This window comes from Rhinopithecus bieti, unplaced genomic scaffold (genome assembly GCF_001698545.2).
Source record: "Rhinopithecus bieti isolate Rb0 unplaced genomic scaffold, ASM169854v2 scaffold_65, whole genome shotgun sequence".
NCBI lineage: Eukaryota > Metazoa > Chordata > Mammalia > Primates > Cercopithecidae > Rhinopithecus > Rhinopithecus bieti.
The window spans coordinates 5288414-5307575 of NW_016803344.1; the positions used below are offsets into that span (position 1 = coordinate 5288414).

General features: G+C 44.3%; 1 protein-coding gene across 7 annotated transcripts in view; it reads left to right on the forward strand.

Annotated features, from left to right (window-relative positions):
* The window catches only part of RALY (RALY heterogeneous nuclear ribonucleoprotein), a 92434-nt gene that overhangs the window by 14569 nt on the left and 58703 nt on the right, over positions 1–19162 (forward strand). The window contains exon 2 of one of the 7 annotated variants that reach the window (XM_017878488.1): positions 9645–9736. The exons of the other annotated variants lie outside the window; for them this stretch is intronic. The gene's annotated coding sequence lies outside the window, so the exon portion shown is untranslated. The remainder of the gene's footprint in view (positions 1–9644; positions 9737–19162) is intronic. 7 annotated transcript variants of the gene reach the window in all.

A 19162-nucleotide genomic window follows, 5' to 3' on the forward strand; every position in this document is an offset into this window, starting at 1 on the left:
AAAAATACAAAAAACTAGCCGGGCGAGGTGGCGGGCGCCTGTAGTCCCAGCTACTCGGGAGGCTGAGGCAGGAGAATGGCGTGAACCCGGGAGGCGGAGCTTGCAGTGAGCTGAGATCCGGCCACTGCACTCCAGCCTGGGTGACAGAGCAAGACTCCGTCTCAAAAAAAAAAAAAAAGTTCTCTGGGCCTTCACTTCTTTCTTTGTGACCGTTTGAGTGCCTACCATGTTATGGTATGGTACTAGATGGTGTGAATAATACCCATATGAGTAAGACTGTCTTCAAGGAGCATGTAGTCAATCAGGGACTGCAAGACCATATGCTATTTCAGACAAGGTCATTGTGGGGCTATGGGATCCTTAATCTCCCTTAAGAGTTTCCTGCCTCCCTGCCATCCTGTCTTGCTGTTTTCTGTGCCATGCTCTTCACTGCTGCCTGGTACCTTTTCCTACAAACCAGTTTTGTTGTATTCTCCCTGCTGTAAGTCTAGCATAGGAGTTTTGGTAAATAAACAAAACTTTTTCCAGCAATAAACTTTTCTTTGGATTGAGTTACTATTTCAAGGGCAGCTACTCTATTTTTCTCTTGTGTTTGGCAAAGGTGTTATTACTTTTATGGAGATGCTGAAGGAATCTGGGGAAGATAGAATAATGATGGAATGAAGCATGGGGAATGCCATCCTGCATCAGGGGAGAACATATATTTAGCATTGTACTGTTCACTCCCAAGGGCATCTAATGGGGTAATTTTGCTCTTTTGCAAAGACAAGGAGCTTTTAGTTGTGATGTTCAGGGAGCAGAATTTTAAAGGTATTCCATTTAGGGGAACCAAGCTGCTGAACTTTCATCTTCATTGGGCAGTCCTTGGGGCACTCTTAAATCCTTTCTGTTCCAGATCTGTTCAGTCTTATCCTCTAGATCAGAGGTCACATACTGGTAGCCCCTTGGACTCTGTCTGGCCTGTGTACATATTTTGTTTGGCCTGCAGCGGCAGTGTCGTTTTTTAAATTGAGACAGGGTCTTGCTCTGTTACCCAGGCTGGAGTGCAGTGGCACAATTGTAGCTTACTGCAGCCTCGAACTCTTAGGCTCAAGCTATCCTCACGCCTCAATCTCCTGAGTAGCTGGAATGACAGAGACATGCCACTACACCCAAGTGTTTTTTAAAGTTTTTTGTAGAGATAAGGTCTTGCTTTGTTACCCAGGCTGGTCTCACACTCTTGGCTCAAGCAATTCTGCTATCTTGGCCTCCCAAAGTGCTGGGATTATGTGTGAGCCATTGCACCCAGCCTCTGTTATTATTTTGAGTGGAATAAAAGCCTGGGGAGATTGAAACTGCTTTTCAGTGGAGATTGTATGTATGTGTGAGATGAGAGGTCCTATCATGGGACTATGAAGGTGACTGATTTCTCATGAAAAAGGAGGATGATTTTTGAGAAAGTAGCAGAGACTAGAACCTGACGCTGACCATGAGCAATTTTTCCATTTATAAGAGTGGGAGTAGGCCTGTCTTCACTCTCTGAGTCCTCTACCTGGGATTTGTTTTGTTTTGGTGTTTTTTTTTTTTTTTTTGCTGTCACCCAGGCTGCAGTCAGTGACTTGATCTCGGCTCACTGCAACCTCTGCCTCTTGGGTTCAAGCAGTTCTCCTTTCTCAGCCTCCCAACTAGCTGGGACTATAGATGCGCGCCACCACGCCTGGCTAATTTTGTATTTTTAGTAGAGACAGGGTTTCACCAATTTGGCTAGGCTGATCTGGAACTCCTGACCTTGTGATCTGCCTGCCTCAGCCTCCCAAAGTGCCAGGATTACAGACGTGAGCTGCCACGCCCCGGCCTCTACCAGGGTTGTTGTATTGTGACTCCTTGTACACTGGCTAGTCCATGCTTTAGAAGCTTGTAACCTGAAGCAAAGAGACATGGCTTGGATCTTTGGGCAATGCTTTGAAGCATCGGCCCAATTTGGCAGAAGCTTTGAGTTTACAACTTTATGTACTTAATGTTCTTCATTTCTCTACTTTTTTCCACTTTCTGCTTCCTTACTGACTGGCTTCTTTAGACAGCATATTTGTTCTCAAGTTTGTCAAAGTCACACCATTTCCTATTGTTTCTTTGATACTCAAGCCCAGTGTCAGTTGCCATTTGTCACCAGAGTAGCACTTTTTTTGGGAAACACTTGATCAGCTCATTTTTGCTAGCTGCTTGCCACCAAGGTCCAACCCAACTCTAGAAGGAACGCTAATATTGAAGAGACTTTTACCCAGTTAAGGTGCTGGTGAATCCCCTGCGACTAAGTAAATTATCTTCATTTTACTGGGAACTTTTGGTGCCCTTATTGGCTGGTAAATCCGTCTCCTGGCCTATCTTAGGACTTCATATGGACAGCAAACTAGTCAAGGCTCAGTGCATCATGACCTTGTCAAGTTGGCATTTTTTGCAATCCTTGTTATATATTTGTAAGGTAGAGTGGAAGTGAGTCTGATGCGTCATGAAGGAAACCATGGACATTAATTCAAAATCAAAACTGTTTTACTTATGAGTTGGTACCTGGTCTTTTTTTCTTCCAGTGGCACTCTGTTGCCCAAACTGGAATGCAGTGGCGCAATCTCAGCTCACTGCAGCCTCTACCTCCCAGTCTCAAGTGATTCTCCCACCTCAGCCTCCTGAGTAGCTGGGACTACAGGCACGCACCACCACGTCCTGTTGTTTTTATGTTTTATTTTGTAGAGATAGGGTCTTGCTCTTTTACAAACCAGGCTGGTCTTGAACTCCTGGGCTCAAGCCATCCTCCTGCCTTGGCCTCCCAAAGTGCTGGGATTAGAGGCCTGAGCCACTGCACCGGGCCTGAAAGTAGGCAAAAGAATCACCCAGAAAGTCACCTGCTGGTTCCCTTTGACTTCTTGTGATTACTATAACATCATCCAGTATGTGGAGTACTGTGGTAATTTCCATGACAACTGATCCTGATTTCCAGATAAAGAGAGGAAGCTAATAAGTGTTAGGAACTCAGAAAGGGTAGTAGGCTAAGTTCTTGTGATGCTAAGTAGAATTTTTAGCTGAAAGGCTGTTTCAGCGGCAACTGCCTGATTAAACCTCTTGCTCTTGTAGGTCTGGAGAGGTTAAGCAACTTGCCTAAGGGATTGCTGTGTTTGTGGAATAAACTGTGGATCCTCAGCTTAGTATCTCTCTCTGCCTTCTATTCTGCATAACTTTTTTCATTATATCTCGGCTGAACTGCGAGCTCTATGAAGGCAGAAACCATGTCTGTCTTGTTGATGAGTGTTTTTCCAGAGCCTTGCATAGGATCTAAGTATTTTTTGAGTGAATGAATAANATACTTAGATTTTCTTGGAGTTGGATTAGTTTAAATATTATTGGTAATTTAAAGTTTGCTTTTAACTTTAAATATCTTTATGGAATGAATGATAAATTAGCATGAATTGTTTAGATAAAGTGAGAAAGCATTAAATAAGTTACAGGATTATAGCAGGCCCTTTGAATTCTACCCCAGGGTGAGTCTGGCATCATCAGATCTCTGACATTTTTAAGAGCAGCTAGAAATCTAATTTTTTAAAAAGTGAGATCTGATTTTGAATGTTGGCAATTAACTCAGAGGTTTTTAAGTAAATTTGTACATATCAGACATATTCTTGGGCCTAAACATCAGCTTGTGACCTTTGAGATAAAATACAGGTCTGAGTAGGAACTAGACTTTGGATAGGGCCAAGATAGGTGGTGGTATCAGGGATAGCTCCTATTCTGAGTCTGGCTCCTTCAGATTTCAAACTAACCATAAGCAGGAGTGGAAAGAGTAAAGCCAGAGACTTGATCAGAACAAATTCCCACAGTAAACATCCTCTGTAGGAAACTGCTTCTGTAACTCACAGGCTACCGTATCCCTTCTCATTTACTCCCCTTGTTTTGCAGATAAAACTAAGGTCCAGAGAAGGAACCAGAGTTTTCTTCTAGGACCCTAAGAAGCAGCCATGGGACCAGATGCGGTGGTTCACGCCTATATTCCCAGCATTTTGGGAGGCCGAGGCAGGCAGATCATTTGAGGTCAGGAGTTCGAGACTAGCCTGGCCAACATGATGAAACCCCATCTCTACCAAAAATACAAAAAGTAGCTGGGTGTAGTGGCACACGCCTGTAGTCCCAGCTGCTCGGGAGGCTTAGGCATGAGAATCGCTTGAACCCAAGAGGCAGAGTTGCAGTGAGCTGAGATTGTGTCACTTCGCACTTCAGCCTGAGCGACAGAGCGAGACCTTGTCTCAAAAGAAAGAAAGAAAGAAAAGAAGCAGCCTTGGGTCCTGGGCAGGCTTCACTTCAAACTCCTGAGCTTTGTTTGGTTTTCCTGCCTCACACACTCTTGGGCCATGGGGCAGTGGCTTCTGGCATAGCCCGCGGTGGTTGGGAGAGCTGGGTTAAGGCTTCTTGGTGCAGCCCTATCATCATAAAGTGGCGGAAGGTTGAAGTGGCAGGTGGTAATGTGCTGAGCCTCTTCTTGGTGCAAAGGGTCTATTTCTGTCACTAGCATCAGATTGACTTTTTTTTTTTGCCGAGAAAGATGTAGAAGACAGCTCAGCAAAAAGAAGCCTCAGGGCCCAGATAGAGCTATCCCTCCTTGTGCCTTCCTTGCCTCTTATCTTCCTCTTCTTTTTCCTTTCCTCCACCTCCTTTTTTTGAGCCCTACTTACCCTCTCTTCTGCATCCTCCCCAACCCCCCATCCTTTGTCTTTTTCCTCACTTGTTGCCCTTCTTGAGAAATTCTTGTATTGCTACTGTAGTGCGCAGAGCTTGGGATTGAACCTATTTTCTTTGTTTTTAAAGGAAACTTGCAGTAAAAAGTAGGGCATCTAAAATAGGGAGACTAGACATCTTGAAACTGTCCCCTCTTCTTCTCCATTCCCACCCCAAGTCATAAAGAATGAAATCTAAACTCTGGCCTTGGCCACAAGGCTCATGCAGTCTGGTGCCATATCACTTTGCTGCCGTTTGTCAGCAGCAAAGTGCTTAATACCTGCTGTTTCCCTGTGTTTCTGCCCAGTAGGAGGTTCCCTGAATGTGCCAGGCTGTATCATGACTTTGACTACAGACAGTCCCTGGTTTACAGTTTGACTTACTGATTTTTTGACTTTATGTTGGTGTGAAAGTGATATGCATTCAGTGGAAACCGTACTTGGACTACTCATACAACTAGTCTGTTTTCACTTTCAGTACAGTATTCAATAAATAATATGAGCTATTCAACACTGTATTATGAAATAGGCTTTGTGTTAGTTGATTTTGCTCACCTGAAGGCTAGTGTTAATGTTCTGAGCATATTCAAGGTAGGCTAAGCTAAGCTACGGTGTTTGGTAAGTGCATTTTTCCAGCCTGGGCAACATAGACTTCATCTCTTAAAAAAACAAAACAAAACAAAACAAAAAAACTAGCTCATGTAATGGGGCATTCCTGTAGTTTCAGCATCTACTTGGGAGGCTGGGGTGGGAAGATCGCTGGAGCCTGGGAGGTTGAGGCTGTAGTAAGCCTTGATTGTGTCACTATACTCCAGCCTAGGCATCAGAACAAGACCTTGTCTCAAAAAAGAAAAAAAAAAAAAGCCTTTCAACTTAACGATATTTTCAGCTTACAATGGGCTTATTGGGACGTAACCCTGTTGTAAATTGAGCAGCATCTGTATTTCCCCTAAGTAGAAATCCCCTTATCTTCTTATCTCTTTTACCTGACAGACTCCTACTTATCTTTCATATCAGTTCCAATGCCACTTCCTCAGGGAAGCCTTCCCTGATCACTACAGAAGCAGAATTAATTTTGATCAAATAAAATACAGGATTTATAGCAGACCCTTTGACTTCTAGGACTGCTGTAGTTGTACTCTAGTGCTGTGTCACACCCAAATCCTCTCTCATTCATTAGATCGAGACATTACAGACCAGGGGACAGTGTGCTACTTACCTCTATTTCCCTTGTGTCTCTGAAATAGGCTTGGCACAAATAGTACTTGCAAAATGAATGATGGAAATGTGTATGCACTGGTACTCATAATATAGTTTGGTGTTAAGTGCTACAGATGAAATATGACAAAGTGTGCTTTGAAAGAAGAGGCTTAATTTGGGGGTGACTAAAATCAAAAGAAATTGACTTGAGGGTCTCTGTTTTGTAAGAATACATAATTAGCTTAAATAAGCAGCAAAAGGTTAGTTTTAATTATGTAGTTTCTGTTAATAAGTGTTTTTGTCTCTTTTACCTCAATTTGAACAGGTAAGTTTGCCTGCTTGCTGGACATGCCTCAGAACACATGAATAGCCCATACTAGATCTTGGGAACGTGTATCTTAGTGTCACTTTGGAATAAGTTCTTATATAAATACCCCCAGCCTTTTGAGAACGGGGCTTATTGAAGGACGCATATGTAGGGCCAGTACCTACTGGCAGTTGGGTTCAGGGAAATGGGATTGACGTTTTAAAAGCAATCTGATTCTTAACTCTTGAAACTATTGTTAACTTAAATTTCCAGTAATTAAAATTTTAAATTTTAAAATTAGAATTGCCAATACTTTGACCTTTGAGAAGGGTTTCTTAGAAATAAATTTAGTAATGTCCTCAAGACGTTAGTCTTACATTTAAACTTTTTTCTTTAAAACTTGGTATTGGTTGTTAACTTTTACACAGTTCTGAGTACTGTTAATATCTGGAAAGTATCTTGAGATATCAGTGGAAAGCTAAACAATCTAAATTTAACATGAAATACTTCATGATTTAGAAAATAAAATCAGATTTTTTCAAAGTCAGAAAAAGAAATATGACGAAGTGCTCTGGAAATTTACTGGAATTCTTGAGAGAGAACTAACTGGAAGAAATGTTGGAAGCTTCTAGAAGCTGGTAGCATTTGAGCTTGTCCTTAAAGATTTAGCAGTTCAGTTGGCAGAGATGGTGGGAAGAACCTTCTAGATGGAAGGAATGGTTGGAGTAAAAGTAATGAGGANTTTGAGAATGGTTTCTTAGAAATAAATTTAGTAATGTCCTCAAGACGTCAGTCTTACATTTAAACTTTTTTCTTTAAAACTTGGTATTGGTTGTTAACTTTTACACAGTTCTGAGTACTGTTAATATCTGGAAAGTATCTTGAGATATCAGTGGAAAGCTAAACAATCTAAATTTAACATGAAATACTTCATGATTTAGAAAATAAAATCAGATTTTTTCAAAGTCAGAAAAGAAATATGACGAAGTGCTCTGGAAATTTACTGGAATTCTTGAGAGAGAACTAACTGGAAGAAATGTTGGAAGCTTCTAGAAGCTGGTAGCATTTGAGCTTGTCCTTAAAGATTTAGCAGTTCAGTTGGCAGAGATGGTGGGAAGAACCTTCTAGATGGAAGGAATGGTTGGAGTAAAAGTAATGAGGAAATAACAGAAGTCAGGCTAATGTACCCGTCCCCCTTATTCAGAATTTCTGTGAAATGTATGCTAAATCTCTGTGGGCCAGCCTAAAGGAAATTTACTTTTCTTCCTATTCTTTCCTTCCCTTCTTCCTACCTCTTTTGTCCTTTTTGCCTTTTATTTTTTGTTTCTTCTCAATGTTTCCCTTTTTTTAATCTCCCCATTTCTCTAGTCCTTTAAAAAAAAAAACCCCAAAAAACAAAAAACTTTATTTACCTTTCTGTACCTACTTCTTTTTTGCACTCTTCCTAGGTAACCCAAGAAATTCAAGCCTTTGGGTGGAGATGTGAATCAGCCATACAATATTTAACTCCAAATAACACCTCCCCTTGTGAAGTTGAGAAGTACTTGAGTCATAATTGCTTCTCATCTGTCTCTTGTGTTTTATTGGCATAGACTTTTTTTTTTTTTAACCTCCCACAGTGCTGGGGTGTCATTATCATTTTATTTTTCATAGTTGTCAAAATGTCAATTTTAATGAGAAATTTCTGCAGATAGGTCTGCCCTTGAGTGGTAGGAGCCTTCAGGCAAAGCCAGGGCTAGATGAGTCAGAAATGTTCATGGATCTGTTTTCTCATGCATGCAGGTGTATAGGCCACACAGAGACAGACACACACTTTTCCCCATCCCTACAGGCTCAGTGCTTTGCAACATGTGCACACATACACACAGTTGAGTCATGATGGTGCATATATGTCCTCTCTTCTATACACATTCAAAGTATCTCCCTTACACTTTCAAGCCATCTATCCCTCCCGTATGTGCACACATTTACCTTCTTACACCCCTGTCCCACTGTCTTCTACCCAGATACCCAGAATTGTGTGTGCTACAAAAGTATCTGCAAGCCTAACGCAGACACCACACTGTTCACTCCTTTACATATATGCGCAAGTCCTCCCCTCCACACATGCCCACATATACTCAGACATCTCTACCCATGCCAGATGCCACACACCGAGTACCACCGCATCCTCCACATTTCTTTATACCCAGGTGCTATCACCACCACCCCTTAGGGGGGTGTATCTTCATAACAGACATTTTAGTTTCAGACTAGTTTTGAAAGGAAATGTTCTTTGCCTACAGCCAAGCTAGCAGACTGTTAGGAAGTTGGAACCATTTATGACAGATCCTTTGGATTCAGGCCCCTACTATAATGATGGGGGTAGGGGAGGACTGGATTAGACAACAGTGGGCTACCTCTGTTACTGTTTATGACCCAAGGTGAGTTTGAACCTGAGTTCACTACTATTGGAAGGCGATCCCATACTTAGCACGAGAGCCAAAGCCACTGCATGTGTTCCAAATCAGAATCTCTGGGGTCTGGCATAGAAACTGATGTTTTTAATGAATTCCCTGAGTCCTTCTGTTGTGTAGCCAGGTTGGGAAACACTTATCTAGAGAAAGAACTAGAAGTAAAAAGATACGCATTATCTTCTGATACCACCTTGGATAAGTTTCTTTTCTGGACCTCAGCTTTCTCCACTGAGATATAAAAAACCTTTACTCATAAAGGACCCTTTTAGTTCTAAAATTTCATGCTGCTTTATGATGAGTTTAGTCTGGGATCTTTTTCTGTCTCATGGTGTCCGTTCTCTGTGTCTGCCTGGGGCAGAGCATTTGGCCAGAAACCAGCGAGGCAGCCCAGGCCCTGACCTTCTGCCAGAAGCACTGACACAGCTCCTAATTAGAAATGGATCAATATGGGCCTGCAGCCAGGCCTGGGGAGCCTGGGAGGAGGCTGGAGTCCTGCTCCTAGGTAAGGAGAATGATTACCATGAAATGGATCTGGTTACACTTGTCAATACAACAGTTCTGCTGGTGTAGCCCACCTCCCCTGGGGACCAGCAGGCAGGGCTACCCTGAGCAAATGGGGAAATGGTTAACTTGTATCCCTATTTGGTGTGTTTTCCTCACCTTTTAAACTCTTACCTAATGTGATGCTAGGTACATAGTATAGGCCCCCTATTCAGATGGAAAAATCACTTACCTACTAAGTGTTAAATACTGAGCCTCATTGTGTTTATTTCTCCTTGCAACCTACTGGCATAGGAGGGAAAGGAAACTGAAGCTCAGAAAAGTCAAAGTGAAGTGACTTGGCTGCCCATTGTCATATAGCATAATCTCTATTGTACTATGCTATTAATATATTTCTGAGCATTTGCAACACCAATTCCAATCTGATGAACTGTTTTCTACCAGGGCCCTCCTTTACCCTTCTACAGACTGAACTGGAGCTCAGGCTGTCTCCCTGGAGCTGTTCAAAGACTGGAGGAAATTCTTTAAAATCTGTGGTAAGGCAGGTGCGGCGGATGGGGAGGGATGCTCTGCTTGCTTTTGCTTTCTCATCTCCTTTCCAAGGTCCCTAAGGAGTGAGCAGGCTCTAATGGGAGAGATCAGTCATCATTTGGGATCAATGAGAAGGTTTTCTCCTCTGCAGAGTGCAGAGTCAGGTTTCTGAACTGGCCTTGTGCAAGGAGGGGGAAGGGATTCATAACTGGATGCATTGGAGAACCTGCAGGCTTAACATGCTCAGCAGCCAGTGTGGTCAGACCAAATTCCTCCTATAGTTGGTCATTCAGCAGATACTTGTTGAGTGTCTCCTGTGTGTCAGGCTTGTGCTAGTGCTAGGGATTCTTACATGACCTCACAATCTAGCATCAGAGTCAGACAAAGATACAAACCACAGTATAATGTATGTTCCTTAGAAGAGTGTATAAGGGATTCTGAGATTCCAAAGGCATGAATGGGGGTTCTCCTAGGGGATATACTTTTGATCTGTGTTTTGAAGGAAGAATGAAGAGTAAGAGTTAAGCCAGGAAGGGCACTCCAGACCAGGGAACCAGCACAAACAAAAGCATAAAGATGTGTCTGGGAATTCTTGATAAAAGGGTGGGCATTAGGCCGGGCGCAGTGGCTCAAGCCTGTAATCCCAGCACTTTGGGAGGCCGAGACGGGCGGATCACGAGGTCAGGAGATCGAGACCATCCTGGCTAACACGGTGAAACTCTGTCTCTACTAAAAAAATACAAAAAACTAGCCAGGCGACGTGGCGGGCGCCTGTAGTCCCAGCTACTCGGGAGGCTGAGGCAGGAGAATGGCGTAAACCCAGGAGGCGGAGCTTGCAGTGAGCTGAGATCCTGCCACTGCACTCCAGCCTGGGCGGCAGAGTGAGACTCTGTCTCAAAAAAAAAAAAAAAAAGGGTGGGCATTAAAGTAGTACCTAACATGTAGCAAAACAGATTGACTGCCCTGAGCCCTTATCCTTTGCCAGATTTAAGGCTGTAGTAGTAGCTGTTGGATGGCAGTAATGCAGGAGCAGCAGGTAGGGAGGAGGAGATCGATTTATTAGCAAGTGCCGACTGAAACTTATTTCTAGACTGCTGTGGGGAAGAAGGGAGGAAGCCTGAAGAGCAGCAGCCCTCTGTCCTCTGGGCCAGACCTGCAGAGGTGTTGTGGTTCTTGGCAGTGGTTTGAAAGTTCATCTGGTCCAGGCAAATAGCTTTGCTTCTCTCATGGCAAAGTCCTCTGCTTCACACAGTCTGCCCCTCCTTTCTGTGTTCTTTTAAAGAGAGAAATTAATAGAATCTGTTCAAAATACCCCTGAAATGAAATTACATTTTTAACTCTAATTACCCTAATTAAAACTTGACAGCCATAATCCTGGAATGGCAGATATGCCTGTGACAAGCTCAGTTACCCAGATGGAATGTTGTTCTGTTGTGGGTTTAGAAGAAAATTTCTTTTGGTGTTTGTTTTGTTTTTTCCATCAGCAATTTAGTCTTTGACCCCACAAATTCCACAAGATAGGATAGCTGTACTTTTGGACTACAGGCTTGCCCAGGACCCGTAATCTCAACAGAGGTTCCTTTGCATCCAGAGATAGAGCTCCTAATGATTCTTACTACATACCTTTGAGTTTTTTCTTCAGTTGAGATTGAATTGCAGCCTTTCCCTCAATGAAATCACCTGCCTTGGGGAACCAAGGATCTGTACTTGTTAGAAGGCTGTCTTCTGGTCTAGGGCTAAATACGTATTGCTGGTACTTAGGATACAGTTTGAGGCTGGGGACAAGGAGGTCTGAAAATAGGATCCCTTGGCTGGGCGCAGTGGCTCACGCCTGTAATCCCACCATTTTGGGAGGCTGAGGCAGGCAGATCACTTGAGGTCAGGAGTTCAAGAGCAGCCTGGCCAAGCTGGTGAAACCCTGTCTATACTAAAAATGTTTTTAAAATTAGCCAGGCATGGTGGCGGGCACCTGTAATCCCGGCTACTCGGGAGACTAAGGCAGGAGAATCGCTTGAACCCGAGAGGTGGAGGTTGCAGTGAGTCGAGATCGTGCCACTTGCACTCCAGCCTGAGCGACACAGTGAGACTCCGTCTCGAAAAAAAAAGATCCTTCTGCTCTTCACATAGTTCCAGTTCCTTTAATGCAGCACAGGTGAGAGCAACCTAGTGCGATGCCTGGTCTTGGCCTCTGCTTTAAGTGGTTACCTGGCCGGACCCAAAAACATGATGGTATGGGAGGTAGGGGCAAGCCCATAAAGCAGATTGAAGGGTTCTTTGATGCTGTGGGTCGTCTCATGGTTCTGCTAGAACCAAAGATCCCCATGTTCTAGTAATCCATTCGGCCTAGAAGCCTGTTCAGTAGGCAGACACTGGGTGCTCTGTTAGGTACTGCAGGGGACACAGAATTGAGTAAGATACAGTCCCTGCCCTTGAGAAACTTAGAATTCTGGAGGAGTGGGGAGGTAGTGGGTGGGTGAGGGACAACCATATACATAACAAATTATGTAAGACAGAGCAAGTTTTATTCGGTAGATAGGAAGCTTGAGTGCCCACTGTGTACCAGGTTCTGAAAATAGTGTATAGACATATGAGACACAGTTCCTGTTTTTCAAGTACTTCCAGTAAATTAGATAGGCATGTGAAGGTTCACTGTAACACATATAAGTGGAGGATGTGCTGGACAGATTACCTGGGAAGGAAGCTAGTCAGGGAAAGTGAAGGTTAACTCCCATGGGGGTGGGGGTGGGGGGATCATTGGCAAAGACTTCTCCCAGGTGTTGGCATTTGGACTTGTCTCTAAGTAGGTAATATTGGCAAAGGGATGGAGAAAGTTATTGTGGATGTTAGGGAACAGCATGAGGAATGGTAGAAGCTGCCAGTACAACTCAGTGTGATTGGAATGCAGTGCGCAGGAAAAGGATGTAGAGGATGAATAAGGGTAGAGTTTAAACCATCCTGTAGGCAAAGGGGATCCACTGAAGTTGCAGGACTGTGATAGGAATAATGAATTAGGCGACAGAGGTGATTGGAGACAAATTAGTTAGAACAGGTGTCAGCAAACTAGTGGGCCAAATCTAGCCCACTTTCTCGTTTGTAAAGTTTTACTGGAACACAGTCACACTTGTTTGTTCATCCATGATTGCTTTTGCACTACAATGGCAAAGTTGAATACCACACAGACTATGGTAGCCCACAAAGCCTAATTACTATCTGATCCTATACAGAAAAAGTTTGCTGACCTGTAAATAAGAAGGTAGTTATGCAGGTTCTGTAAGAGAAGATAAATGTCAGAACTAGGCCTGAAATGGATTGCAGGTATTTGAAGAAGGGACATGATTTAGCAGAGAACACCTGTCCTACCTACCTCTCAAAACTTTATAAAAATCAAATTTGCTGAAAGTCACTGTCTTTTCTTTTAATTATTTTTTTTTTTGAGACAGAGTCTCACTCTGTCACCCAGACTGGAGTGCAGTGGCGCAGTCTTGGCTCACTGCAACCTCCGCCTCCTGGGTTCAAGTGATTCTTGTGCCTCAGCTTCCCAAGTAGCTGGGATTACAGGTGTGCACCACCATGCCCAGCTAATTTTTGTATTTTAGTAGAGATGGGGTTTTGCCATGTTGGCCAGGCTGGTCTTGAACTCCTGACCTCAAGTGATCTGCCTGCCTGGACCTCCCAAAGTGCTGGGATTATAGGCATGAGCCACTGTGCCAGGCTGAAAGTCACCGTCTTAGTCCGTTTTGTGCTTCTGTAACAGCATACCATAGACTGAGTAATTTACAAACAATATAAGTTTGTTTGACTCATGCTTCTGGAGGCGGGGAAGTCCAGGGCCCCTCACCAGGGGCCGCATCTGGTGAGGGCCTTGTTGCTGCATAAAAACGTGGCAGAAGGCATCACATGGTGAGAGAGAGCGGGAGGGCCGAACTCACTTTTATAATAAACCCACTCTCAAGATAGCAAACACTTTCCTGCAATAATGACATTAATCCATTCATGAAGGCAGAGCCCTCATGCCCTAATTTTGCCTCTCAGAGTCCCCCCTCTCAACATTGTTGCTTTAGGGATTAAGTTTCCAACACATGAGCTTTAGGGGACACATTCAAACCATAGCAGCCATGGCCATAAAAGGATACTTGATACACAGGCAAGTCCTAATTTGTCTTTATTAGCTGTGTGACCTTGGGCCAGTCCCTTAACTCAGAAGTTCGGGTGAATATAATGAGTACAATAAAGAAAAGACTTATCAACCAGATCTTCCTCAGGAGACGAAACTCTTTGTTAAAAATTTGTTCTTTTAAACTTTATTATTAATTTTTTTTTTAAAAATAGAGACGGGTCTTGCTCTGTTGCCCAGGCTGGTCCTCAACTCCTGACCTCCCAAAGTGATCCTTCCACCTTGGCCACCCAAAGTGGTGGGATTACAGGCATGAGCCACCACACTCAGCCTTCTCTTTCTTTTTTTTTTTTTTTAATAAAGACAGTATCTCACTTGGCTGCCCATGCTGGTCTTGAACTCCTGGGCTCAAGTGATCTCCTGTCTCTGCCTCCCAAACTGCTGGGATTATAGATGGGAGCCACCACACACAGCCCGGACAAAGGTCTTATTCTCTTCTCCATACCTTATACCTAACCCCTAGTTTTTAAGTTTGAGGGCCCTCTAGTGGAAAAGACAGATACCATAGAAAATCTGGAACATAGTATGAGTTGAGAAGTTGGGGATGGGTAGGCAGAAGGTTTTGATGACTCAAAGCAGCTGATGTTGTGGGTGGAGGGGCTTATGATACTTTGAGACACCCTATTCCTTTTCCCTCCGTAACTGTTGACACTTGTTCTGTCCAGTTTGAACTTGTTTCTGCCCCTCAACTACCAGAGCACATAAGGCCCCTATGAAACTAAAGGCTGGCTTTATCCGTCAGTCACCTTTACCAAACAGAAACTGTGTAAGTGCCACTTGACATCCCTGTGTGCCTCTCCCTGCCACTCTACTCAGCCTCCTATGCCTCACTTCCTTTTTTCTTCAGCACTGTGCATCTGCCCTGAAGGATGGAAAAAGTACCATCTAGGGAGACCACAGTGGTGAGTTTTAAGCTCATTTCTGCCTTCAGCTTCCTGTGTGACCTAAGGCGATTCATTTCATGTCTCTGGCCCTTCTGCAGGCTCCAGTGCAGGTATCTTCAGCCACTTTTTGGGACTTGGGATTTCTTCTCTAAGGCTCCAGCTTCATAGCATAGCATTTTTCTCCCCAAAGTTTCCCTCTCTTTTCAATCTAGAATATTAGTATATGCTCAGAGATCATTTGCTTGAAATTCACTACCTTCACCCATGAGGAGAGTAGTCATATCTGTTTTTATTGGTAGGGTTCCAGGAACTGGCAGTCAATCTGATTACTAGAGTGGAACGGACCCTGTCAGCAAGTCATGATGTCTCCAGGATGGGTGGTGTAGTTCAGTACAGGCAAACTTTTGCTCTGGGAATCCAAGATACAGTGGAGGAAGAAGGGCCAGGCAGTAGTCTAGGCAGTTTACATACTTTCCCCCCCTCATTCTTCACTCAGAATAGTGAAGACCAGTCAATAGTCTTCACTATTCTGAGGTAGGTGATTTAATTACCATTTTACAAATGTGACAACTTCAGTTTTAGAGAGTATCATTCAGTAGACAATGACTGACTCATTGCAAATACGGGAAAACAACTAAATATTTCTTGCTCCCAAGTAGGGAAGAGTGGTAGAAGAGACAGGCAGGTAAACAGTGGTCAGAGCACTAAGGATACCCAGTTTTGGTGGCAGAGCCAGGACTTAAACCTAGGTCTGTCTGCTGGTTGTTTCTACTATATGCTGCCTTCCTTACAGAGGGGTGGAGAGAGCAGCAAGCCCAAGTGGACATCTAGGCTGGCAGGCAGTCTCTGGACAATGGCCGTTCGTGGGGAGGCCTGTCCTTGGATTTTGAGCTGGGCTTTAGTTCGGGGGGGGTGGGGGTGGCAGAGGCTAAAGTCTTAGGCAGGTGACTAAGACGAGGGATCTCATGTGGAACTGAGCCCATTTATAGAATAAAGCACCTAATTTTGTGTACTCCAGAAAGTGAAGCCTTATGGTAAGCACTGATCATATGCTGGAGTATCACAAGAGCCCCACAGTCAGTCTATGGTATAATAACAGGGAGGAAGAGTTGGTATCTAGGTACATGGATGGGGTCCAGAGTTTTCTTTAAAAATGAATGTTGGGTCTGGTGGATAAATGAGCTCTCGAGTATAGAACATTGGGCACTGGGACCTCAGTCTACTAGTCCAATCCCCTTAGTTCACAGATGAAGAAACTGAACCTAGCATTATCAGCGGCTTTTACTGAAGAGTGCCCAAGGTAAAACAGGAGGACTGAAGGAAGCTCTAGCCCAGAGCTAACTAGCCACGGTCAGAGAAAAAGGAAGACATGGCCTCTGGGGAAAGGAACCAGCATTTGCAAACGCTGTGCTAAGAGGAAAATGGTTCAAATTTTTAAGCTGAAATAATTTGTAGACTCTAACAAGGCTTATTTTTTTAACCCGAAGACTGCCTCCCTATCAGCTTCTAAAGTCCCTCGCCTCTCTCACTTCAGGTGGGATTCAGCAATTCAAATCCAGTTCTCAGGCTAATTCTGATTCCAGGCAGGAAATGAAACAGTCTTACCCTTAACTCCCATCTATGTACCTACACTGAAACTGAATCCTTATTGAATTTTTCACAGATTCCGTTTTGCCTGACCATCCACTTATGATTTTAATTTTTGGGTGAAATTGGTATTATCTCTCAGATCCTAGCCCTCCACCCTGGAACCGGAGTTCCTGGACTGAATCTACATCTGCAGTTAGAGCAATGTCATTGCTTTTTTGTTGATGTTGTTGTTGAGATGAAGTCTCACTCCTGCCTCCGCCTCTTGAGTAGCTGGGACTACAGGTGCGTGTCACCATGCCTGGCTAATTTTTTTTTTTTTTTTTTTTGTATTTTTAGTAGAGTCGGCGGTTGACCATGTTGGCCAGGCTGGTCTTGAACTCCTGATAATCTCAGGTGATCCGCCCGCCTTGGCCTCCCAAAGTGCTGGGATTACAGGCGTGAGCCACCACACCCAGCCTGTCATTGGTTTTTGAATACCTATTCAAAAATTGATATGTAAACTTGAAATTTGCAGTTCCAGCCTCCACATTGAGGTCCCCTCCAAAGTTATTCCATACTGTATGAAGTCTGAGTGAGGTGAGAGGTGGCTTGGTTAGGAATAAGGAGACTGGGTTCTGGCCCTGCCACTGACCTCCCCTCTGTGTGACTTTGGACAGATTCCCCTCCCTGCTCTGGTCTTACCTCCCTTTTTGTAAAATGGTTGAACCCTTCCAGCTCTGGTCTCATCAGGGGCATGAAAGCCATTTCTACATGGTCTCAATTGCACAGAGCAGTGTTTGGTGGGAGCTTTGGTGTGTTGGTTACTGATTATAAAGCTTTAGATTCTCACTTCCAGCTCGAGAGGGGGAAGGGGAACCATCCAACTGTCTCATTAGCATGGAGAAAAGAAAACAGTAATTACTTGTGCCTCCCTTGGTAATTCCTGCGGGTTGGATCTTCTAGGGAAAGAGGAGGAGAAAACTAGAGATAGCTTCAGCTGAGAAAGGAGAAATGCTGTTAGCTACCCAGAAAATGCAGAGGCAAGAATGATTGTCTTGCACATCTGTTGTATTCTGTGGACGTTCCTCCAGGCAGCTTGGAGACTGCCTAGATTGAGTTTCATCTATTTATGGCATGCATTATGTTCTCATACGTGAACATGGGTTGGGCTCAAGACCCCTAATGTCACCTGTCGTTAAGAAACCAGCTGTCCTCTAGGGCCTACTTTTTGGTACACTGGGCATCCTGACACCTGTCTTTGTTTGGGAGTATGGGAGGGTTTTACTGAGCCATTTTGTGTTCTGGCTGCATTTTTTATTATGTTGTGAGGTCATTTTCTTTACCCCCACAGCAACACAACCAGTTGTTTTATTATGCCTGAGCGTAGGCAACCATACAGTAGAGCCAGTTACAAGAGTCAAGGTCAGGTATCCTTGTGAGGGGAGGAGTGTGGAAGAACTGCAAGACCACGGGGTTTAGTAAAGCCTGGGATAAGCAAGTCTTAGAGAAGGGTTGAGGCAGTTTTGAGGCTGAGAGGTTAGGGGAGCTGGAACCCAACTATCAAATAGATTGGCAAGTTAGCTTGTGGGACGAGGGCCATTTGCCCTGTGCCTTTGCCTTGTGCCAGTCTTTTACTCCCTGTGTGTGGTCAGTTGTGAGCCCTCGAGTGCTGACTGTAGCAGAAATGGGTTGGAGACTGCCCTCAGGGGAGCCCTTCCTGAGGGAGCCTGGAGCCATTAGGCTGAGATTATCTCCTGTGGCTGTGGCTGCTCACTCGTGCCTTGGTTGCCACCCCAGAGGCCTGGGGAACCCAGCTTCCCTTTCTCTTCCTGTCTCTTGAGGAAGATAACCCTTCAGCAACCTGTCTCTCTCTCTCTCTCTTTTTTTTTAAGACAGTCTCACTCTGTTGCCCAGGCTGGAGTGCAGTAGTGCGAATTCAGCTCACTGCATCCTCTGCCGCCTGGATTCAAGCTCTTCTGCCTCAGCCTCCGGAGTAGCTGGGACTACAGGCATGCACCACCACACCCAGCTAATTTTTTTTATGTTTTTAGTAGAGACGGAGTTTCGCCGTGTTGGCCGGGCTGGTGTTGAACTCCTGACCTCAGGTGATCCGCCCACCTCAGCTTCCCAAAGTGCTGGAATTACAGGCGTGAGCCACCTCATCTGGCCCAGCACCTCTTTCAGCCAGTCTTCCTATGGGCTCTGGAGCTTGCTTATTCTAAACAGCAAGAGTTCTGTAGGGACATGTAGGAGATTATTTCCTCTACCAAAATCTTTTGTCTTCGGCCCACTGGGAATGCTCCTTTTCTCTTGTCCCAGACCTTTTGCTTGATTCCCCACTCTTTGATGTCCAGATCCAGGCTTCCTATAATTTTTCACTCTTCATTCACTTCCTGGCTCCTTTCCCTAGCCTCCAGTAGTAGATTCCTGGGTTTTCTTTTTTTAGAGGATAAGGAGGGTTTTTCAACAGAGCTTTCATGACAGGGAGCTATTGGGGAAAGGTCCAGAGGATGTCAGTAACTTCTTAACCACAAGGAAGGATATACTCCCAGGGCTTGTTAGCTTGGAATAATGCTGATAGAGGAGGAAGCTGTGACAAGAGAAAGAACCTGCTTGTCTTCTGACCTCTGCAGGCTTCAGCTTAAACCAGGCAGAGGTTGGGCTGGGGCAGGGCAATAGTGAGGACTGAGGGTTGGAGCCCTGAGCAACTTGTCGATAAGTGCTTCACTTTACCTCCTGTTGACAAATTTAGTTTGGAGTTTGCACAAGCACACTCCCTTCATTTAACATTTATAAAGAGAAAT